The sequence below is a fragment of the Hypanus sabinus genome, chromosome 19, assembly GCF_030144855.1.
Source record: "Hypanus sabinus isolate sHypSab1 chromosome 19, sHypSab1.hap1, whole genome shotgun sequence".
NCBI classification, from domain to species: domain Eukaryota; kingdom Metazoa; phylum Chordata; class Chondrichthyes; order Myliobatiformes; family Dasyatidae; genus Hypanus; species Hypanus sabinus.
Window position 1 is genome coordinate 16941213 of NC_082724.1, and position 25890 is coordinate 16967102.

Consider the following 25890-nt stretch of genomic DNA (forward strand, 5'->3'; position numbering starts at 1 on the left):
GATCACTCGGAGCTGTGACACCTGGACTGGGAGAGTGGCTCCAACAAACCCCAGGAATAACATCAGAGACCTGGGTCCAGAAGAGCTCACTACTGTGAAAAGCAAGGATATTGGGCCGAACCCTTATGCTCCCAGGCCTCTGGCAGAGGATCTGAGATTGAGGGAAAAACACACTTGCACATCACCCATTAGGGATGAGAAAAGAAGTTAAATCAGTAATGCAAAAAAAGAAGTGAGGTAGTGCTTGTGGGTTCAATGTCCATTGAATGTCCATTATTACTCTGCAAGGGATGGGCAATTAACACTGAGCTTAGGAATCTCCATATCCTGTACAAGCAACCGCCTGGATTTTTTTAATCGTCTCCGTATATAGTATTTTGCACCTGCCACTTAACAGGCAGCAAACTGGGACTGTCCTATCTAATATAATCACAAAAAGGATGTGGGGGAAGGGGGAAGAAGTTCATCAGATTTGGCAGGCCACCCACCACCAGCTGCTGGGCATTCCATCCATAGCTCACTCACACGTGTGAAAAGAGGAAATTTATATTTCCTAAGATGATGGTGAAACACAAAGTTATTGGTGCCGTTAAATTTGAACTGTTAGACGGACTGCGTTGCTGGATTTTTTCAGAACTGCCGTGCCTATTCTGTGATGCGTTTTCATTGACACTGCAGGTACTAAATGATTTGTCAATGTACCCTAAATAAAGGAATTGTCCGAATGTGGTTGTAGGAAGCTCTTGTTCTGAATCTTCCCAGCTGTCTGCATGGGTCAGCAGTCGGCCGTGAGCTGAAAAACCTGAGGCAAGCATGCCAACGTGCTGCATTGAGCACATATACCTGATGACAAAGCAGATCACTGTGAACACTGGGCTATTTTTAGATCGTGTGCTTAAATCACTGGCAACACTAATCAAGACATCTTATCCTAACCCCAACCAATATTAAACATCATCATTTCCCTGAAGACTTATTCATGTGTCATGAGGCAGAGATGTCTGAAGATGGTGGAAATACTCAGCAAGTGTGGAGAGAGAAATGGACTCAACATCTCCAGCTTATCCCGTTCATCATTTCTCAAGTGCTGATATTGAATGTGCCTGTTCCAGAGTCTTAAACTTAAAGCCAAGATCTCAAGTTTTATATGTGCCTGTAAATCGGGAGATAGAGTTATATTAATTTACAATTCAAAGACTAGTTTACTTAATGACTGCAGTTTCTTCTCCAGGGGTCTAGCTCTCAATGATCACTATTTCAAGCATGATTTCCCTGCCCAACCAAGGAGCAGATACTCCCAGCGAACGAAGCAGATTAAACACAGTTTTAAACAGAACACATTTATTTTGAGGAGTAATTCCATCAGAGATTATAATTCTACATAGGATTTCCAACCACAAGTACAATTCTTACAAGCTTGAATGTGTTGTGGAAGAACATGAAAAGAAGATTCTGGGAAGAGATCCTTCTTGAGCTGAGGCAGAGGCATGAATTCTGTCTTCATCTTTGTAGCTCCCTTCCAACTTCTAATGCTTATTTTTTTCTGCCAGTCATCTAGTGCTAATCTCATCTGCATGTGATGTTTTCACAATTGCATTGATCAGGTCAGATGACAGGAACCTCAGATTATCAGACCATGTCGTTTCTTCCGATTAGGTTGTAGTCTGAGTTACACCAACAACAGGCTTCTTGAGCCTGGACAGTATTGGTTTTTCAACAGGGATGACTAAATAATACTGTTAAAAAAATTAACATTAATCATCTTGAATCTTGAACAGTTTTTCTTTTGCTATGCTAAAAAAAGACATAGTGAATGGCCATCACAATTCTAAAACAACCAATCCCCTTTAATTCTCTATGTACATTTAAGTTCCACTTGCATACTGATTTTGTTTCCATTACTAGTACTTTGTGGCTTATTGGCAAAGACCTGATTTGTGAGGTTGGACTTTTATCTGACGTTGCAGTATAATGTAGAAAGCTCACTTCTTTATCTTTGAGGTGGAATAAGTCACCAAAAGTCTACTGTGTGTCAATACTTTTGTTTATCAGTATATTATACAATTAGAACATCATGGCATCATTCTATTTATTCAAACATGTTCTAATGTTGAGGAAGATCATGCAACAGGTTGACTAAAATACTGTGCAGTAATTGGAGTGTTCTGTTTCAAAGCAGTGCAAGACTTGCTACTTTAAAGACAGTCAGGACCATCACCGTCATTGTGTGCCACCTTGTAGGATGTGGGCGATCGTAGTCTTTCTTGAACCTTGAACGTTCTCGGCCAATTTTTCTGCAGAAGTGGATTGCCATTGCTGCCTTCTGGGCAGCGCCAGGACCGGCAGAGTTTAAAGCGTGTGTGTGCAGGAAGGAGAACCAGGTGATTACACAGGAGCACAGGAAACGGGCTCCCAGAGTGCTTGGAGGGAGCACTGGGAAAGGATTACTTTGAGATTGAGGGGAGCATAGAAGCAAGATGTCAGTGTATTTAAAGAGGTGCTGGAAGCAGGGTTCTGGTGGGTTTGAAGGGAGCACATTACCAATTGTTGAAATGTTGGAATTATGGTTTATCAGAATTTTACTGATTCTGTTTCACAACTTAATGTTTTTTGAATTTTTGGATATTTTTTTTCTACTCCTTCATCATATACATCTTCCCCATGGCCCCATTGTTGCTGTGTTAATGGCCATCAGTTGGAAACTCCTGGAGAATCATTCACGGTGAGTTCCCCTTAACGTGGAATCCCACCAACTTGGCCCAGCACCCAGTAGCAGATCATTCAGAAAGAAATCCAGCCTTGAAGGATAGAGATGTAGCAAGACAGGGGTCTTCTGTTGCCTTGTTTTCTCCTTGATGCTAGGCTATATGTCGGCTGCTTGTCAAGATTATGTAATTTCTGCTAGAAAGACTGCTTCCTCATGCTATGCATCACCTAGTGCAGACTGTCATGAAGGGAAGCACCAGAGTAGGATAAGGCATTACATAACTCACAGAGTAAGAGTGTAAAGGGAAGGACAGTCACTGAACTTGAAGCAATATACATATGATATTTAGACATGAAATAGTTTTGTAGGGTAGAGCAATAAAGTAATATTAATTAAAAGTCTCCAATTAGGAAAACAAATGTTAATCAATTGGCTCTGTATAATTTCTCATGACTGTGTGGAGTTTGTGCTTCTGTTGTCCCTGATAGCCATGTTCACAGCCTACAAATAATAATGTTGGATAACATTAATAAGATCAGAATATCTGCATGTGCATAATTCATTGAACGTGGTGTCACTGGTAGATAAGAAAGCTTTTGGCACATTGGCCTTCATGAATCAAAGTATTGAATACAGGAGATGGGATGCTATTGAAGTTGTATAAAGTTGTATAAGACACTGGTGAGGCCTAATGTGGAGCTCTGTGTGCAGTTTTGGTCACCTACCTACAGGAAAGATGTAAATACGGTTGAAAGATGAGAGATAAAATTTACAAGGATATCACTGGGTCTGGAGGACCTGAGTTATAAGGAAGGATTGAATAGGTTAGGACCTTATTCCTTGGAGCATAGAAGACTGAGAGATTTGATAGAGGCATACAAAATTATAATGGGTATAGATAGAGTAAATGCAAGCAGACTTTTACCACCGAGGTTGGGTGGGACTACAACTAGAGGTCATGGGTTAAGGTTGAAAGGTGAAAAGTTTAAGAGGAACATGAGGGGAAACTTCTTCACTCAGGAGGTAGTGAGACTGTGGAATGGGCTGCCATTGCAAGTGGTGCATGCAAGCTCGATTTCAATGTTTAAAGAAGTTTTTAATTGATACATGTCTGGTAGGGGTATGGAGGGCTTAGTCCCAATGCCGATCGATGGGAGTAGGTATTTTAAATGGTTTGGCATGGACTAAATGGGCCGAAGGGCCTGTTTCTGTGCTGTGATTTCCTTTGGCTCTATGTACAGAATCAAAGAAGTTAAAATTATCCTCTTTTGTTTAAACATCGGATTGTTAAAAATGTTCTTTCTGAATTAAATTAGCTATCCAATGAAAATGTAAGTATTCAGGTTAATTTTATTGAAGATAATATTGTTACACAATGTATTGCTTTTATATAGCACAGGAAGAGGACTTCCAGGCTTAGAGACCTGTTCCAGTGCTGACACTCCTTGGGTGTTCCCTCCTTGCAACAATAAATCTCATCAACACTTGCTCCACTTCCTGTTGTATGTACATTTAGTTTCACTCGTCAGCATATTCACTCATTGTAGTAACCATATGTACATTATAATCATTGGTGTAAGTGCCTCCTAAATTACTAAACATTTTGTCTTATTTACTTGGCCCCTATTTTTGGCCTCTGTCCTTTACAATCTTCAAAGGCATCTATCAGGCTACTTTCTGGCCTTCTCACTTCCATTAACTGTACCAAATTAAACCTTAAGTAGAGCTTCACCTTCCTCCAATGGTAAAGGAAATCCATTTTGTTATCAGCTTATCAATCCATCCTAACTGCGGTGGCAGGCTGGAACTGGTCTCAAAAACAGACATCTTTCTTGAGACTAATATACATCTTTGAATCCTGCCCTACTCATTTATGTCTTTTGTTGTAGAATGGAGTTGGTTGCAAACCAGACCATGCTGATTGACATCCATTTGGGTGTCTCGAGAGTGGGTGCGAACGAGGAACTGTGTGATAGGAGAGCATGGTAGCTTCGTGGTTAGCACCATGCTTTACAGTACCAGCAACCCAGGTACAATTCCCGCTGCTGTCTGTAAGGAGTTTGTATGTTCTCCCTGTGACCCCCGTGGGTTTCCTCGGGGTGCTCCCACAGTTCAAAGACGTAACAGTCGGTAGGTTAATTGGTCATTGTAAATTGTCCCATGAATGGGCTAGGGTTAAAATGAAGGCTGGGTAGCACAGCTCGAAGGGCCTTTATCTCAATAAAATAAAAATTGCCTTTATCTCAATAAAATAAAAATTGTTAACAAATATCCAGCATTAACTTCAATCATTTCTATGATATGGATCTCTATGACAACATGTTGGTTTAACCTCTCCTACAGATATTTGTAACTTTTTGGCCGTATATACACTTCCCTTTCATTACATAAATTTTATTTCCACATTTCTTTATGACATAAAAAAGGCTATTCATTAGACCATAAGACATAGGAGCAGAATTAGGCCAGTCCATCCTGGCTGATCCCGGATCCCACTCAACCCCATACACCTGCCTTCCCGCCATATCCTTTGATGCCCTGACTGATCGGGAAATGATCCTGCCACCTCACTGAGTAATCCCATTTCCCCACTATTTCCCTCATGTTTCTCCTTACATTCCCAACATCTCTCCCCAGGTTCTACCACTTGCCTCTGTGTTAGGAACCAATTAGAGTGGTCTATTAACCTAGCAACCCATGCATCTTGGTGATACGGAAATCCATGCCACCTCAGGGAGAATCCACACAGACAACACCAGAGGTCAGGAAAGAAGCTACTCATGAGTGCTGCCCGGCAGGGACTGGCCACCCAAAACTGTGACACTACCATCCTTAAAATATATGGAATATCAGTTTGTGCAAAGATTGCAAACCAAATCAAATTTAGCTCCTGCACGATTGCAATGACAGAAAAGTGCAACCAGTTGTCCAAAAAAAAAGGCAACGTCAGCCTTGTAACCAATGAATAGTTTAGTTCTTGCAAACTGGATCATTTTTAATTAAAATAAAATGCACAAAAATTACTTGGTTTTCTTCATATCATTACTGGCTTTTTCACTTGTGTTCTCCTGCCTTCTTTCTTTTATTTGTAAACTCTCAATCTCCCATCTGTGAAATAGGATTGATGAAGTGTCGTTTGATTCTGTTGGCCAGTTCTACTCTGTGGGTGCATATGTAGGTCATATCAATTCATAATGCTAGGTTTGTTTTAGTTATCTTGTCCTTTCCCCCCCCCCCAGTATCTCTATAAATCATCATCTCCACATTCAAGATTGTTGATAATAACAGTGAGCTCTTATTTTTGACATAGTTGACTCAGCTCTGCTCATTCTAGAGATTTCATGCCTTAGTTCAGACTTTTAATTGCCCTTAAACTGTTAATTGATGTGCTATGTGGACATATAGTTCAGAATTCCTTGATTTTAATGTTAAATTTTACATTTAATGTTTGTACTATTTGTGGCAAAATCTCCATACTTTCATGGAGACAAGAGTACTCCAGGTCATCTGGCCATTCATTACTTGACGCAAATTCCACCGGCAATAATCTTTTCTTGTCTTGTCTTCGTTCCTTTAAAGGAACGTGTTCAATTAGATTAACATTTCTCAGCGGTGTAAAGATGTAAGCTTTTGATTTGATGCTGGTGAGAGAACGCATCATCAGAATGAGAAGAAGTAGATAGAGTAGGCAAAGTGTAATGCTTGTAATCCACAAGTAGTAGCATCGGTATAGATTATGAGACTGACACCTCGAATATTCAGTTCCTCGGAGTTCTGCCACGGGCTTCATTCTGACTGAAGGAGGAGTGAAGCAGGTGACGTTGGAATGAACCTTCACTGGTGGGTTCTGTACCCACTGCTTCAGATATGCAATATGACAGTCACAGTTCCAGGGGTTGCTGTGCAGGCTAATCGTCCGCAAGTTAGGCATTTTGTCAAAAGTACCTGGAGCCACTGTAGTTAGTAAGTTGTTGTGCAGATAAAGCTCTGTCGTGTCTTCAGGAACAAGTGGTATTTCCCGTAGCTCTCTAAAGCTGCAGTTAATTGTCACACCCCGAGATGAAGATGTACATTTGCAGTTTTCTGGGCACACTTCGGCAGCGGAGCTCCTCAAGAGGAAGAGCATGGCTAAACCTGGAGATAGCAGCATCCTGAAAGTCAGTTAATAAGACAGCGAGAGTCAGCAAATAGCCAAAACATATACATAAATCATAGAGTGCTTGTCAGAATGCAGAACATTTTGATCAAATTCTTTGGAGCTGCCTTGTTCTAGTGTCCTGCAGAATAGATATGTTCTATCTTTAGCAACCTACTGTTAATCTGAAAATAAATGTAATAGAAAAGAACATTAATCACTTGGTACATGAGGAAATATATATTATCAATATATTTTCATAATGTATATTCTTTATGTGAATATTATGCCTCGGAAAGGTGACATCCATCATTAAGGATCCCCCCCCCCCCCGGCACCCAGGGCATTCCCTCTTCTCGTTGCTGCCATCAGGAAGAAGGTACAGGAGCCTAAAGGTGCACACTCAACGATTCAGAAACTGTTTCGTTATGCACCTGACTGCTCCAGCTTCCGGGGTTCAGACACTCTTAACTCTCCGGAATATGGATAGCTAGTGTGGCCCCTTTAAAGATTCAGGAGCACCCCCCTCTAAATGGTGGCCATGTTTCGATGCCAGGGTTTTCAGAATCGGGTATGTTATCACCGGCATGTGCTGTGAAATTTGTTAACTTAGCAGCAGCAGTTCAGTGCAGTACGTGATAATATAGAAAGGGAAAAATAAATAAGTTAATCAATTACAGTAAGTGTGTGTACAACACACACACACATATGTGTGTGTATATATATATATATATAATATGTGTGTGTGTGTATATAATAGATTAAAAATAGTGCAAAACAGAAATATGAAAAAAAAAGTAAGGTAGTATTCCTGGGTTCAACGTCCTTTTAGAAATTGTATGGCAGAGGGGAAGCAGCTGTTCCTGAATCACTGGGAGTGTGTACCTCCTTCCTCCTTCCTGATGGTAATAATGAGAAGGCATGCCCAGGGAGATGGGAGTCCTTAATAATGCATGCCCCCCCCCCCCCATTCTGAGGCACTGCTCCTTGAAGACGTGTTGTAAACTACGATGTCTTGGGAGTTTAATATATAAAGAGAATCTGAACCGAGGTTCAATGCTCAATTGTTTGGTCTACTTTGGGTTGTAGTCTAGCGTCTAATTTAGAATCCTGTCCCCATTCGTGTCTTGTTTCAAGTCTCGATTCTAGTCTTGGATACACCAGCATTTGGGTCCTAACCATCCATGTCAAGGCGTCTCGTCACTGGAACAACTTCTTCCGCTCTGTCATCGGATTTCTGAATGGGCATTGAGCCCATGAATACAACCTCACTACTTTTTTGCACTACTTATTTCATTTAACTATTTTACATATTTACAGTAATTCAGTCTTTATTATTATGTATCCCTCAATCGCAGGCCTCTGCAGGAAGTAGAGTGTGAACTTCCCACTATTCAAGACATTTAGAGAGACAGGTGTGTAAAAAGTGCCTGAAGAATCACTGGGGACCCGAGTCACCCCAACCACAAACTGGTCCAGCTGTTACACATCCGGGAAAAAGGGTTGGCACAACATTGTGGGCCAAAGGGCCTGTACTGTGCTGTACTGTACTGTTTTATGTTCTATGAACTGGTACCACAGCATTAAAGGCAGGACAAACAGGCTCTGGGACAGCTTCTTCCATCAGGCCATTAGACTGATTAATTCACGCTGACACTATTGTATTTCTAATCTACATTGACTGTTCTGTTGTACATCTTACTATACATATTATTTATTACAAATCACTATAATTTAAAAATTGCACATTCAGACAGAGACGTAACGTGAAGATTTTCACTCCTCACTGATGTAAGGAATGTAAGAAATAAAGTTAATGCAGTTCAATAGAATTCAGTTCAATTTAATATTGATAGTACTGCAGCTGCAATAATAACAAATTTCATGATGTATGCCGGTGATATTAAATCTGATTCTGATTCTGTTCTGAAAATTACATTTGAGAAAATCAACATTTCTAAAGACAAAAGGGGCTGCAGAAGAACTCAAGCAGGTCAATGGGAGATAAGACATTTTTGATATTTTAGGCTGAAACGCCACATTAGGACTTCTATACTGGGGATGGAGATGGAAGACTGTGGCAGGTAACTGACAAGTGGAGGCAGACAAAGAGGAAGAGGGACAAAACAACAGGTGGAGCAAGGTGGGGAAGGGGAATGTGGATGGGGGACAGCTGCTGCAGGGAGATAAGCAGGAACACCAATGCTGGTTTCTGATAAGGAAGGGAGTTGCAAATGGAAACCATTAGGGGAGAAGAGAGTTGCTTTCCTCTGCTCTAGTGCAGATCCTGATGCAGGGTTTTGGCCCAAAATGTCAATGATTTCTTTCCTGTCTGATACTACTTGACCCATTAAGTTCTTCCAGCAGACTGTGTGGAGGGGGAGGTGGAGGACGTGACACAGCACCTGTTAGTCCAAGTGACAACTGTAATGAAGGCTTGAAGAACCACACTCAACATTTTAGAATCAGCCTTTTCCCCTCTGCCATCAGTTTTCCGAACAGTCCAGGAACCCACGAACACTACCTGTCTATTCCTCTTTCGCACTACTGAGTTCTCTGCTTTTTATTGTCACTTACAGTGAAATTTTAGGTCGAGCATTGTACTGCTGGCTTAAGCCGGTGCTACCGAACGTGTGGCAGTCCACTGGCAGTTCAAAAGGCAAGAAATTCAACTAAAGTCATTACTAACAAAGTCCCGCTTGGTGGCGCAATAATATCAGCGCTGGAATCCGGAGCGAAGATTCCCGAATCCAAGTCAGGTTGAGCGTCAAGCTCAAAACAAGAAATAAAACAAGAATAGCTTGCTACGGAAGCACTGTCAAAACAATAACACCAATTACACCACTGCCGTGTTAAAGGCTATTCTTCTGTGGTGAACTACATACACCTGCCTGGACATGCCCCCCCACCAGCTGACTGCTCCTGTGGCTCCTCCCACTGACCCCTGTATAAAGGCGATAGGAGGCACTGCTCCTCCCTCAGTCTCCAGAATGTTTGTGTGATGATCTCTTGCTGCTGATAGTGCTCTCTCTTTCCGCTAATAAAAGCCTATCTCTCGCCTCACGTCTCCGAGAGTTATTGATGGTGCATCACATCCACACCACAGACATCCAAATGAATTTTAATTGGCATTCTCTGTTCTGGGATTCACAGCTTTTAGGAACCCACTGTTCAGATCAGCACTGCAAATTAAATCCACAATACACTTTCAGATGTGAAGACTGGTAGCCAAGGTCAAGTGCTAAATGTTTATGTCCCAAACCCAAAAATCACTCTAACAATCTACCCGTGGGCAGATTGGCACATTGGTGGAGCGATTCTGGCCATAGGTAAATCTGCACACCACTGGAATGATCTACCTACGGGCAGAACTGTGTGTCGATGGATTGATTCTGCCTGTGGGCAGATCTACCCGTCAGCAGAGTGATTCTACCTGTGGGCAGATTATTCTCCTACAAACACTAAAATGTTCGTAGGAAAACTTGCCTCTGCTCTGTATGGCCCCTGCACTTCTTCAGTGTGACTCAGATTAGACAGAGAACCAACTCCTAGGTGAAGAGTGAATGCAGCAGAAGCCAGATAGACACCTGTAGATTCAACACTGACGACTGAGTTGGCCTTGGAACTGGATGTTGAAATAATGGGTAGAGTCCTGAGTCCAGGAGGGCCTTTGACCTGTGATCGTGCCGTATCCCTTGGGGTCACCTGATATCCCCTCTCTCGAAGTTCACCAGTTCACGCAGCCTTGCTGTACAGCTACGTCCTGGTTTCTCGTGCCACACAAACAACCAGGAGATGTAGAAGATTCTTGAAGAAGTGTTAAACTTTAATTTGCAAATCAAAGCTGAGACTGTCAGTGAGCTAGTCACTGATTGCCCACCGATCCTTGTACATAGCATTTTTTATAGCAATCTCCTGGTTTAGTTGCATTAGCATATCCAATTTGTCTACAGTTGCGTAACACAAGTACATCAGCCACTATTGTTTCTACCCATTGACTTAATCATGTTCTAATCTACATCTTAGCTACCTCTCATTAACACATTCTTCTACATTCTCAAGATTTCATTCTCCTACTAAATTGGATACATGTATAGCAAATAGCAAACTCAAAGCTGACTACGTAGTTTTGGTTACACAGCAAATAATGCAACTTTTATACTCCAATACTACCCAGTCTAGGTTGTCACTGAAATTGGTCCTGGCTATTCAGGGTAACAGTTCCTATGAGAACCTCAGAGCCTACCTCAATACCTGCGGAGTGGGCTGAGTTCCCAAATACTATACCGTGGTGTCAGGCTAAGAGAGCAGCTTCCTCCCAGATCACTCTGCAGTGTAGTGCTAGAATATTTACACACACTTAAGGTCTGAAACTAAACAGGCAGATGTCAAGAAATTTAATTAACATATTACTTCCTGTGCTTCATTGTAAATAGTTCTCAAGGCACTAGCAATGTTGAATCATGTTCTTCATTTAGGGCAAAGAGCATGGTTCAAAACATGGTGAAAATTATATCATTATGGCAATTACCAGCATTATTTCAGACCATGTAGTAAGGAGAGGGTTAAAGAATTTTGGGAATCTAGATCCTTTCCAAACAAACTAATTTTGAGACAGAGCCTGTGCAGGAGAGGCCTCTTCCCTCACTCAGCTGGGGGATGAGGTTCTTGATGTTCGCCGAGGACTTTCTCCAGTATCCTTCTTCATCCTCCTGCTCTTTATTTAAAAATTAATTCACTTGGCCAAAGTCCATCCCAAATTTAACACACACAAAATGCTAGAGGATCTCAGCAGGTCTGGCAGCATCTATGGAAGTGAGTAGATGGTCGATGCCTCAGGCTGAGATCCTTCCTCAGGACTGAGAAGGAAGGGGGAAGATGCCAGGGGAGGGGAAAGGTGATAGGTGAGCCCAGGTGGGTGGGAAAGGCCAAAGGCTAGAGAGGAGAGAATCTGATAGGAGAGGAGAGTGGACCATCGGAGAAAGGGAAGGAGGGGAAACACCTGGGGGAAGTAATAGGCAGGTGAGAAGAGGTGAAAGGTCATAGTGGGGATAGGTAAAGAGGAAGGGGGGGAATTTTTTAACCGGGGAGAAATCGATATTCATACCATCAGGTTGGAGGCTATGCAGACAGATATCAGGAGTTGCTCCTCCACTCTGAGTGTGGTCTCCTCTTGGCACAAGAGAGGAGGCCATGGACCATTCCGAGCTGCTCCTACCATGAAGCAGTTGCGAGTCAGCCATCTTGGTAAGTCTGAGTCACATGTGTAACCCAAGTCAGGTCAGGACAACTGATTTCCCTTCCCCAAGAGAACATGAGCTAACAAGACGGGCAGCATTACAAGTTCATAGTATTGTCCAAGAGTAACAACAACCTGGTCCTTTCATCAATTCCATTAATGAGACCAACTTTTTCTTTTGAAAAGTTCCAGTGTTACCTAATGGCTGGAGTTTCCATTCCTGCTACTGCCATGATAGGACTGAACTCTCGTCCCTCAGTCCGTGGTCCAGGACTCTGACTGCTATGCCAGTGATTTACTCCCCGCATAACAGTACACTACCGCTTTCCAGGCTGTGTTTCCTGTCCCCCTGTGTTCAAAGTACATTTATTATCCAAATCTGTATACTATATACAACCTTGTGATTTGTCTCCTTACAGGCAGCCCCAAGGCAAAGAATCCTAATAGAATCCATTAAAAAAAGACCATCAAACACCCAAAAAAATCCACAAATTGTGTAAACAATAAAAGTAAGCATATAACATTCAGAAGTGAAGTTTGCAAGAATGAGTCCGGAACCATGATGCCAGTCGACTTTCTGCGCTTTCTGTTGCCTTTGCTTGACAGGGTTGTGTATAGAGTGCGTAAAGGTGAATTCTCCAGAATGAAGGGTGGATACTCCTGACAACAGAGTATGGACGTTAGGACACACTAAAGAACAGAGACTTTGGTGTACATAGAAACATAGAAAACCTACAGCACAATACAGGCCCTTCGGCCCACAAGGTTGTGCCGAACATTTTCCTACCTTAGAATTACTAGGCCTACCCATAGTCCTCTATTTTTCTAACCTCCATGTACCTATCTAAAAGTCTCGTAAAAGACCCCATTGTATCTGCTGAGGGTATGTCCAAGGATTCCTGAGGGTAGTGGCACAATGTTCCAAGTTCAAGTACGTATTTATCACCGTGTACTATCTTGAGATTCATTTTCTTGCAGGTATTCACAGGAAAATAAGTAAATACAATAGAATTTATGAAAATCTATACAGATACCGACAATCATCCAATGTGCAAAGTTGTGGAAATAATAAGCAAAAAAGTAGATAAATAACATTCAGAAACTGAGTTGTAGAATCTTTGAAAGTGAGTGAATGGGCAGTGGAGTCAGTTCTGAATTGAGGTGAGTGAAGGTATCCACGCTGGTACAGGCCCCTGATAACTGTTCCTGAACGTGGTGGCGTGGCAGCTAAGGTTCCTGTACCTCCTGCCCGATGATAGTAGCAAGAAGAGAGCATGACCTGGATGACTGGGGTCCGACACAGACAGGTAAATGGGATGAAGATTGAATGAGAGAGACTTGTCTTTCTTAGTAGGGTCGTATCATATAAAAGCTGGTAAATGGGATTGGTAAATGCTTGAGAGTCGGTTTGGATTTAATGGTGTGACCCTGACATTAATATAAAACAGAAGTTAGATCACAGCTGGAGTACCACATGTGCTTCTGCTTGCCACACTTTATACTTTAGCAGAAGAGATCTTGCGATGAGGTTTTGAGCTCTTCCGAGAATTTCAGCTATGAGGAAACTGGATTGACCGGGTTGAAATGTGCGCCCATGGGAAATATTGAAACCGTACGAATCAGCTGACAAGTACCTGACAGGAAAGAGCTTGCAGGCTCAGGTCACGGCAAGGTTAAGCAATAGAAATTGTGTTGTTCTGATGGTTGTTAGAACAGCTGTGTTTCAGGAACCGGGGAACTACTGCAGTTCTGGCCGTTCACCAGTAGGTGTCAGCAACTGATGCACATAGACAGGGAAGTGAACTGATTACATACTTACTGGGATTCGTACCTCATTGGATATTTGGCGGACGCACAGCATTTAGCTCATTGGCAGGGACGTGGAAACTGAAAGAGAAGGGTACAACTGTAAGAGCAAGATTACTTAATCTGTCTACATCAAGCAATTGCATTTCGCTACAAAATAAGGAGATTCTGGTTTGCTGACGTTAACAAAAAAAAGTCTTTAGCTAGGAATGCCTGTTGAGGTCCGTCGCAAACATAGGGGGCAGAGGAATAAATTGTTCCACAAACCAGTCGTAGCCATAACAACAACACCTACAACAGTCCACTGCTGCTAAATAGAAATACGAAGAGTATTACAGAAAATAAATACTAGATTAATAGTGAGAAAACACCTCACTATTATTTTAAATACTCGCTGTGGAATTTGGAAGGTTTTTGAGCAGCCTATCTAAGAGCTGAAGCTCTCAACTCTGGTCACTCAAAGCCACCAGAAAGTCCTTTCACATTGTGAGTGAAGTGGGATGTTCTTGTTAGACTCAAGTTGTTCTATGGTACTTAGAGTGGGGAGATTTGAACTCTAGTTGATGTGAGTGTAAATAAGCATTGCACAAGTTATTCAATCAATTAATCAAAATACATTTATTATCAAAGAATGTATCAATTATACACCTTGAGATTTGTTGGCTTTCAGGCAGTAGCAAAGCAAGAAACCCGAAGAACCCAGTTTAAAAAGACAGACCGTAACCACTGTGCAGAAAAAGAGGAAAAAAAATCACACATTGTGCAAACAGTAGACGTAAACAAGAGCATTTCGAACCAGACAGAGTCCTTGGATCTGCTCCCCAGAACAGTTGGAGTAGTAGGCCCAAGCCTTGATTTCAGTTCATCATGTTAGCGGGGCAAAAGTGCTGCTAAACTCGCAAAGCCAATATCCGCCTGAGAGGAATGAGCATCGCAGGAGAGTGAGCAGAATCAGCCCAACTCTCACCTCCACACCCGGGCTTTCCAGTCTACCTGGGCTGGCATTTCAATGATCTCAGCACTCTAGACCCAGGTCCCGGTGCAGTGACACACCTGCCCAAAGCCGTTCTTGATCTCACCAAATTGGCTTGGTTCTTGGAGCGATCCAACCCCACATCCAGGCTAGGTGGGCGGGCATCAAAACTCTTCCGTAAGTTTGAGTAAGTTTTATGAGCCTGAGGCCAGTTACTGACTTAGATCATGATCAAAATCCCCATGGTCCAATTCCACTTCTAATGCAATTTCAGCCGGAAATAAATGCTAGCTTATTATGGTCTCCTCCAAGAGGCCTTGTCATGATTTGGAGGATTGCATGCCCCAGTGACCTGGAGGGCTATATTGGCTGGAGTTAGGGCTTTATTCGTTGGCTCTTGGGAGGGTTACCCATGCCGAACAGGTCATAGCGTAGAGGCCAGACTAAGAGCGGTCCACTGGTCCCCCAGGTTTAGGAATTCAGCTCAGGGCTAACAACTCTGGCTGGTAAAACAAAACTGTTATGGAGACAGCAATGAAGAATCCTTCTACATCTGAGTGGCCAACAGTCAGAGGTGGAGGGTCTTCATTGCTGCCCTAAACAGCAGCAGTGAAATGGGCACTAAGATAAATTCCTGCCCGCTATGCAGATGATATTTAGGATGGCAATGAAGGTCTTCCAGGTCTATCTCTACAGGAGGATTCTTCATTGCTGTCTCCATAACAATTGCTTTTTTTGACCAGTCAGGGTCATTAGCCCTGAGCTGAACCCCTGAACGAACCTGGAGGACTGGCGGGCCACTCTCAATCTGGCCTCTACCCTTTGACCTGTTTGGCTTGGATGACCCTACATAGCTCTCCGGGTCATTGAGGCAGGCAAAACCTCCAAACCATGACAAGGTTGTGAACCTCTTGGAGGAGCCCATAACACGCTAGCATTTATTTCTGGTTGAAATTGCACAAGGCCCTGACTCCAGCCAACATAGCTCTCCAGGTCATCGAGGCATGAAAGCCTCCAAACCCCACGACAAGGTTGTAGTCCTCCTGGAGGCAAGCTTGTTATGGTCTGGGTAAAATTGAATTTGCCGTGCTTTTGAATCATTAATTCTACCTCGAAGGTTGTTGTCACTTTAGAATTTCTTTTTGCACTGGTGCAGTCTGCACAACTATCCTTTGTAGCATTCCATTTTAAGCATGCATTACTGTACTTACTGTTGTGTGTTTTATTATCATCTATAATATTTATTCTGTGGCCTTCATGCAAAGCGAAGAATTTCATTGTGTGATGAATAGTCATTGTCCAGGGCCCAGGGGCCTTTTTGCCAAGCTCAGCTTTTTAACGCAGCAGCTGGCTCTTCCAGGGGCCAAAGAGTTGTTTTTAAGCAAGTTAAGCTCCCAAGCAATATTCCTTGTTCAGCTACTTGTCATAAACGAGAACCAGCCTTCGGCTTTAAATGTAAATTGCAAGCAATAAGCAGTCTGAAGCTTTGCGAACAAACAGCTCTCTGCAGAGCACAGGCCTCTGGCCCTCATCATGGGGCTGGCTGCCCAAGAGAGTAGTGCAAGACAGTGGGGTTATGTTAATTGGCCTGCATCAAACCGGGCAACACTGGCTAAGTTATTTAGTTCAAAGAAGCTTGCATACTTGACTGACACTATCACTTAGCACATGAAGTATCAAGATTGTTTGATGTCATTTCCTATACACAAGGGTAAGGAGAATGAAATGATTACTACTCCAGATCTGATGCAGCACAAAATAGTTTTTGATTCCCCTTCTCTGAGAAAGATTGTGTGCATTCACCCTATTAGTGCCCCTCATGATTTTATGCACCTCCATAAGGTCACCACTTAGTCTCCTATGCTCCAGGGAATAAAGAACTAACCAGCCCATCCTCTCCATATAACTCAGGTCCTTAAGCTCTGGCAACGTTCTCATCAAACTTCTTTGCACTTTTTCCAGATTAAAGACAGATTTCCTATAAGAAGATAACCAAAACCATGCACAATACACCAGGTGTCACTTCACTAATGTTCTTGTACAGTTACAACATAACATCCCAGCTCCTATACTCCATAGTCTGACTGATAAAGACCAGCATGTCGAGAGTCTTCTTCACCACCCTATCCACTTGTGACATCACTTTCAGAGAACTATGTACTTGTACCTCCAGGTACCTCCACTACATTCCTTAAGGCTTTACTGTTGTGACATGATCAAAATCACCAGAGAAGCTAGCAGATATAGAAGTGCTTTATTCAATAAAAAGAAGCACAGGGATCATATTGAGACACCCTTGGAGGAAGAGGCCTCCCAAGCCAATATTACATGATATTTTTGTATGCTAAAGGTCGAAATTAACTGCAGGACAATTCTATAGTTACATTGTATCTACAATGCTTCCTTTGAACTACACGTAGTTTTCACACAACTTCTTCTTTGCACCAACACTACAGACACCCAAAATGAATGTTAATCAGCATTATCTGGTTTGCAATCATCTCCAATGTACAGATCCCTGTAAACTATTGTTTGGTGCTACAATTAAATTTTACGTACAATCCATGCTCATGTTTGAAGATTGGTTGCCGGTGAAATTATTATTTGCAATATAGCCTAACTCCAGAATATGCCCTAACATTACTGCTCACTGTGGAAACCATACCTCGGTTTGACTTACCAAAATATAGTACCTCACACTTAAGTGAAGTGAATTGCCATTTGCCACCCTTCGGTCAATTTTCCGAGCTGATCAAGACCCCACGTTAACTTTGGTAAACTTTTTTACTGGTGCAATTTAGTATCACCAACAAGCTTGCCAGTCTTGGATTATTCATTCACATCCAGTCTACTTATTTAACTGACAATGAGTCCAGCACCACTCCCCATGGCAGTCTCCAGTCCAAGAAACACACTTGCTGATCACTTTAAAGTAATGTTATTGGCCGTAAAGTCTTGTGGGAGTTGGAGAGAAAATCATAACGTGAAGTGTCGGGGACGGAGTCAGGTAAACAAATAGCCGCAAAACGGGGAGTGGAGCGAAAGAGTCGAAGGGAAAATGTTTAACAGAGAAAAATAAAGAACAATTCCTTTCTTTCCCTTGACTAATGGTTGCTAGAAAGTACTAAAGATTCAAAGATTATAATTGCTCATCTCAGAGTATATTGCAGTTCATTCTTTACTCGTGTATTGTCCCCTGGCATCTTGTTTTGTGATTTCCTTCATGATAGAGGAAGGTCGAATTACTTTCCTTTCTTGGGCCCCTCACGAAGGACACTTTAGTCAGTTCAAAACAGATGAAGTGTGGACTTGCCGCTTCTGTACACCAGCCTGCTTTTGACATATTTGCTGAGTCATTGAGGAAACTGTTTCCTGAATGGGTGAAGGCGTACCCTCCAGTCCTGAGGCACTCATACAATAAGTGAAGTTTGCTATTCCTAAAATAAAAGCTAATACTTAATGTGGATCCTTTCTCATTCCTGATCGCACCTCTTTGGAGTTAATCGGCAAAGTCTGATGGGTCATACATCATAAAAGAGATTTTTTTAATAAAAAAAAGTCAACCCCCTACCAACTACCAAAGAAAAAAGCTGATGGATGATAATGGATAAATTAGAAAAAAAACATATTCGCTTGAGAAGAGAAGATAAAAATATACAAAAAAGTCTGTGCACTGTTAAACTTTATAAATTGGAAAAGTAATTTAGGAAAGGTCCCCAGATGTCATAAAAACATTGTTTCAAATTTAAGACTGAGCAGCGGATCTTTTCTAAATTTAAATAAGACATAATATCACGTAGCCATTGAAGATGTGTAGGAGGGGTAGACTCCTTCCATTTAAGCAAGATTGCTCTCCTTGCTAAAAGAGAGGTAAAAACTAAAACCTGTAGGTTAGGAGTATTTAAAGTTTATCTTCATTTGCAATAATACCAAACAAGGCAGTAAGGGGATTTGGGTCAAATTGGACCCTAAAAAGTTGTGAGAAGGTATGGAATACTTCCCGCCAAAACTTTTCAATTTTAGGGCAAAACCAAAACATGTGAATTAAAGAGGCATCAGCAGAGTTGCATTTATTACAAAGTGGAGAAACATTTGGATAAAAACTGGACAGCTTCTGTTTAGAAATGTAAGTTCTATGAACCACTTTAAATTGTAGAAGAGAATGACGAGCACAGAAAGATGATTCATTAACCCGTTTAAGAATTTTATTCCATCTATCATCAGAAATCTGACAACTTAGGTCATCCTCCCAAGCTTTCTTAATTTTATCTAAAAAGTCTTGTCTAGAATCAATCAACAAGTTATAGATACCGGTAATAGAACCATTAACAAAAGGTTTTAAATTTAAAAGATCGTCCAGTAAATTTTTATCAGGACCTATAGGAAAAGTAATTAATTGGAAACGTAAGAAATCTCTAATTTGAAGGTATCTGTAAAAATGTGTTTTTGGGAGTGCAAATTTAGTTGACAATTGGTCAAATGAAGCAAGAGATCCTGAGATAAACAGGTCCCAAAAACACTTAATACCTAGTTCATCCCAATCCTTAAAGACTTTGTCAGTCATGGAAGGGATAAAAAAATAATTAAGGAGAATGGGAGATGATAATGAAAAATTCGCTAAACCAAAAAGCTTCCTAAATTGAGACCAAATCCTTAAAGTTTGCTTAACAATTATGTTATCTGTTATTTTATTTGCTGAAAAAGGAGAGTATGATCCAAGAAGAGAAACAATAGAGGAATTTTTTACAGAATTCACTTCTAAGGAGACCCATGATGGGCAATCTTTACGATAAATATAATAGGACCAGAAAGTAATATTCCTTATATTGGCAGCCCAATAGTAAAAATAGTAAAACTGGGTCGGGCTAATCCACCCATCTCTTTATTTCTTTGTAGGTAAACTTTACTTAAACGGGCTTGTTTATTATTCCAAATATAAGATGTTAAAATTGAATCTAAAGAATCAAGGTAGGTCTTAAGAATAAAAATAGGGAAGGCCTGAAAAAGATATAAAAATTTAGGAAGAATCTTCATTTTAATCGAATTAATTCGGCCAATTAGAGATAAAGAAAGAGGAGACCATTTAGAAAGCGTCTTTTTCACATAATTCAATAAGGGGTTTAGGTTTTCTTTAAATAAATTCTCGAAGTTTTTAGTAATTGTTACACCTTGATATGTAAATTGACTTGTAACAACTTGGAACGGAAATTTGGCATTTGATGACATTAGGTCATTTAAAGGAAATAGCTCACTTTAATGTAAAAAAATCTCTTTTATGATGTATGACCTATCTATAGAGTGGTATACCTTTATGTGTTATGCTATAACATTTTGATCAATTTTATTACAATATATGAATGTACACAAGTTATGTTGAGATGTATCTATCTGTAAATCTTGTTTTTTTCTTCTGAATAAAAATATTGTAAAAAGAAAAGAAAAGAAAAGTTTGCTAATTCAGAGGATGTTTTCAATTTAATTCATTGTAGCCATGATGATTGTGAGCTGGGGAGTGATAGTGCGCTGGGGGAATGATCGCAAGCTGTGGGATAAGTAGGGAGCTGAAGGCCGTACTGACACACGCACATTGCTGGGGGAAAGAAAAGGCAGAGGATGTTCAGATCTGTAATGAGTTGGGAATGGAAAGGGATTTAGAAGAGCTTGGCTCAGCAGTGTAGACTGAATATTTTGCTTTTCCTATGAATTAAATAAACCCGGTTATTCCCCAACGTGCATCATCCTTATGGGAACAATGTCTCGTGGGTAGAAATGCAATGTCTAGCCTTGCGAATGAAGTGAGTACCATGCTCCATGCTTTTGGACTGTGAGCTTTCATCTCGAGATTTTATTTCTCTACCAGCTCCTGCTTTAAGTAATTCAATGGAGACTCAAAACACCAGCGATGCTGGAATCTGGAGCAGCAAACAATCTGTTGGAAGAACGCAGCAGGTCAAGCAGGAAAAAAATTGTCGATGTTTCACGTTGAAACACATCATCAGGACAATAATTTGATCATTAGCTTTATCCATTATTTCCCTGCTGATACTTCCAATACCTCTTACTGATTGTTTTGAGCGCATAAAAATGAGCTTGGAATAAAAGAGAAGCCAAGTTCAAGTTCAAAATTAGCTGGCTCAGATATCACACATGCTCTCAAAGTTTAAGTTCCACATTTGGTAGCTATAGAGTTTATGTCAGAGCAATTTATTTTTCTGTACGAGTAACTGTGAAAACCACTATTATTCCATGAAAAATGCATTTTAAAACTATTCCATAAGACCATAGGACACAGGAGCAGAATTAGGCCATTTGGCCCATAGAGTCTCTTCTGCCATTTGAGCAAAGCTGATCCATTTCCATCTCAAGCCCAATCTCCTGCATTTTCCCTGTAACCTTTCACTACCTGACTAATCGAGAACCTATCAACTTTCACTTCCACAGCCAAAACTGGCATCCAATTTCACAGATCCACCACCCTTTGGCTAAAGAAGTTTAAAGATTTATTAATTCCTCCTTTTATGGAATTAATATACCAAGTGAAAAGAATGCATAAACTTCCGCAATCTTCCGCAATCTTTTTGATCATAACTGTATTGCCAAAAAAAGATAGAGACCCTTTAAAACCAACATCATACAGGCCTATTTCTTTGTTGAGTCCAGATTATAAAATACTAGCAAAAATTTTATCTAATAGAATATCTAAATATTTACCAAAATTAATACATATGGATCAAACAGGTTTTATTAAAAATAGACAATCAATGGATAATATAACTCGGTTACTTAGTATTATTCATCTGGCACAAAACAGAGAGGAAATGAGTGTGGCAGTTGCTTTAGATGCAGAAAAAGCATTTGATAGATTGGAATGGGATTTTTTATTTAAGGTATTGGAAAAATATGAGTTAGGAAAATCTTTTATACAATGGATTAAAACTTTAAATACTAATCTCCATAAATTTTGATGAGATCCCCCCCCCCCCTCGTTCTTCTAAATTCCAGAGAGTACAGGCCCAGAGCCACCAATCGCTTCTCATATGATAAGTCTTTCATTCCTGGGATCTTTTTCATTAACCTCCGTTGAACTCTTTCCCACATCAACACATCCTTTCTTAGATAAGGGGCCCAAAACTGCTCACAATACTCCAAGTGAGGCCTCAGCAGTGCTTTATAAAGTTTCAACATTACATCCTTGCTTTTATATTCTAGTCCTCTCGAAATGACTGCTAACATCGCACTCCAAGATGCTAATTGTAACGAATGCCTTATTTCTGGAAGTGACTCTCAAAGTACGCTGGTGATAAGTTACAATGGGAATGATAAGGTGAAGTGAGATAGACAATGAGAAACATTTAATGCTGTTAAGGCAATAATTTGATGTAAAAACCACAGCTTTGCCATTTTTAAAATTACTTACACCTCTGTGTCCTAAACATCTAATAGATGAGCTTCTTAATATTCCAGTTGCATATATTGAGATAACTCAGTGCATCAAGCTAGCTCTGACCAGTTTAGTGGGTCATGTAGTTGAAATGAGATAGGAACAAAACCATATTCACTGGCCACTTTATTAGGTGCAGGAGGGGAGTGCAATGTGGTGTACAGCTGCTTTAGCCCATCCACTTCAAGGGTCAACATTGAGAGACTCTTCCTCACACCTTCCTGTCACTCCCCCTGTCGTCTTCCTGTCAGCTTCAAGTGGTCTGGCCATCCTCCCCTGACCTCTCTCATCAGTAAGGCCCACAGAGCTGCTGCTTGCTAGATCTTTATTGTTCTGCACACCATTCTCTGTAAACTCTAGAGACTGTTGTGTGTGAAAACCCCAGGGTATCAGCAGTTTCTGAGGTATCAAACCATCTGGTACCAACAGTCATTCAACAGTCAAAGTCACTTAGATGTCATTTTGATGTCTGCTCCAAACAACGACTGAGCCTCTTGACCATGTCTGCATGCTTTTATGAACTGAGTTGCAGCCGTATAATTGGCTGATTATATATTTGCATTAGCGAGCTGTTGTACATCTAACAAAGTGACCACTGACTGTATTTTTATCAGACTCAGTTAACCTTATAAAATAATTTGGATCATTCCTGCATCTGTCAGGACTCTTTTTGCTATTACTGGGTCATCCTAATATTGGGAGTTCTGCATTCAACGATTCAAAGTGAGGCACCTTCTTGGTGGCTACTTGGTTCTAGTGAGGTTGGGCCCAGGCCTGCAATGACTCAGACTCTTCGTGACCAAATCTTAGTGTTCAGAAGATCTACTCTTTTGTATCATAATTATTGCTGTCTAGAAAAACAGGTCATTTTAAAGATTTCTTTTGTTTTAAATCTGAACATTGTATACACTTGGAAGGAAAGGGGAAAGACAAAAACTAGCTTTCCAACCTGATGGGCTTTCGACTTCACATGGGACTGTGAAACTGCTAGAATAGTTCAGCCTCATTTCTTTGCAGGAGGATTGAAATACATGTAAAGAGGGTTTCTTCTTTTTTGTTAACTAGCAGGAATGCTAATTTACTGATAACGAGAATGGTATTCCTTTGTAAACCAAATGGGGATTAATGTTCTTTCTTCTGAGTCTGTAAGCTTTTGTTGACGGGCTTTTGGGCAGATCGGCGCGAGGGGGTCGAGAGAGAGGACGCAATGCTCTAAGCTGGGCGAGGATCGGACCCCAAAGGGGGATCCGAGGCCGGGAGATTCTCCGAGGGGGGGGGGATGAAGCTAGATGTGCTTGGTTGACCACTCGGAGGGTCCTGAGCTGTTTGGAGAGTCGAGGAGTTCGGAGGGTCATGAGCTGCGAGTTGAGGAGTTCGGAGGGGATCGAATGGTGGCCAGAAGGCTTCAGTAATTGAGCTCCAACGGCTGTGCACGAAGTGGTTTGGACTTTGATAAGTTTGGCGCCTTTTCTTTAATTTTCTCTTCATATATACTGTATCGTTATTAATCACTTAGTTATAGTAACCTTTATAAATTGTACTCATTTAATCGCATATGGTGTACTGTCTGTTTTTGGGCGAGGCGGGGACATCACACAGCATCCACACCAGCTGATTACCCAGTTTGGCGGGGCCGAAGGCTGCTCCCCCTAGACGAGAACGAGCTGAGCGAGCCTGAGGCGACCCAGGGGGTTACATACACAAGGCACAAAGCCATTATCATATAAAATATTCATCCTTCCATTGGCATAAAAAATGCAAATTTCTTTCCATAAATTCTTGTCTAACAGATGTGTACAAATAACAGAATGTATCAGCAAATGTGCAACTGATATCAAAGTGATTGTCCAGGTGGTTCAGCACCCTCTCCTTCTTCTCACACCAATTCTTCATGAGGGTTAATATCGATTAGCTCATCCTGCGCTCCAAAAGATTCATGGAGGTGAAAGGGCGTTCCTCTCATGGAAGTTTTATTCCTGCCAAAGCAGGCTATTTTGTGAGATTTATTCCTTGGCAATTTAGTGTTCTCTCCTTTCTGTTTCATTTCCATGGAAAAACACATTTTAAAAACTATTCCATAGGACTATAAGACGCAGGAACAGAAATAGGCCATTCAGCACATCAAATCTGTTTCGCCATTTGATCATGGCTGATCCATTTCCCTCTCAAGTCCATTCTCCTGTCTTCTCCCCATATCCTTTCACACCCTGACTAATCATGAACCTATCAACCTTACAGCACAGAAAGGCTCTTTGGCCTCTGAACAGTTATTCTGCCTAGTCCCATCAACCCGCCTTTGGACCGTAGCCCTCCATACCCCTCCCATCCATGTACTTATCCAAACTTCTGCTAGATGTTGCAATTGGACTTGCATTCAGCTCATTCCACACTCACACCACCCTCTGAGTGAAGAAGCTCCCACCCAGGTACTCTTTAAAGATTTCACTTTCTCTTCAGCAAGGATTTATCTTGAATTTCATCAATTGGATGAACTATAATAGTGATCTATTGTCAATGCAACAGCAAAGTAAAGAATGTCAAATAAATAAAAACACAAAATGCTGGCAGAACTCAGCAGGCCAGACAGCATCTATGGGAGGAGGTAGTGACGACGTTTCGGGCCGAAACCCTTCATCAGGAGGGTCATATAAACATGTTAAATAAACATATTTTAGAACAATGCCAAGTGCAATTGTAAGTAAAAGGTTCTCCATATTGTAAGGCCAGATAGTTAATGCACGTACCTTTATATCTCACCAAAGCTTGCAAAGTTGCCAAGTGATTATTCTGCATTCTCCACCAATGAACAATTTATATCTCCCCAGTGGTTGGCCTCTCAATCAAATCAGTGATATACTTTAGTTAGCAAGTCTAAGAGACCAATTTAGTCGAGTGTTTTTACACTTTGCAAACGTGCAGTAAATATCGTAATCACCAAAGCGACCAGCCAGCTGCAGCAATCTAATAAGCAAAAGCAAACCACGTGATCACGGTGAACTTAATGTTTTTGGAAGATAAGAATTCTCTGGTGAATTATTTAAACCACTTCCAGCTTTTTAAAAAATGAGGCAATTCGAATGCAGTATATTGTTAAGGTTAAACCAGTAAACCATTTTGAATTACTTACTGTTGAATTGCCACCTTTACTTCACAAAAAGGAGAAAATATATATTCATGCTATATTACGAAGTATAATATGTCTAAGTATATGACTTACAAACTATTCTCGGTGGCCACTTTATTAGGTACACCTGTGCACCTACTCATTAAAGCAAATATCAGATCATCCATCTTGCGACAGCAACTCAACGCTTAAAAGCCTGCAGACATGGTCATGAGGTTCAGTCGTTCAGACCAAACATCAGAAAAGTGATCTCAGTGGCTTTGACCGTGAAATTGTTGGTTGGTGTCTGACGGGGTGGTTTGAGTATCTCAGAAACTGTTGATGCCTTGAAATTGTCATGCACAACAGACTCTAGAGCTTACAGAGGATGGTGCAAAAACAAAGAAAGAACTCAGTGAGCAACAGCTCTGCGGGGGAAAACGTTTTGTTAATGAGAGAGGTCAATGGAGAAAGGCCAGACCGGTT

The 25890-nt window shown here is 41.1% G+C and overlaps 1 long non-coding RNA gene across 1 annotated transcript; it reads right to left on the bottom strand.

Annotated features, from left to right (window-relative positions):
- Positions 1-1358: 1358 nt before the first annotated feature.
- LOC132378107 (uncharacterized) lies at positions 1359-25211 on the bottom strand. Its single transcript, XR_009506887.1, has 3 exons — positions 25046-25211; positions 13901-13968; positions 1359-6858 (listed from the first exon to the last, which is right to left on the bottom strand). It is a non-coding gene; the product is annotated as an uncharacterized LOC132378107 (long non-coding RNA).
- Positions 25212-25890: the final 679 nt, after the last annotated feature.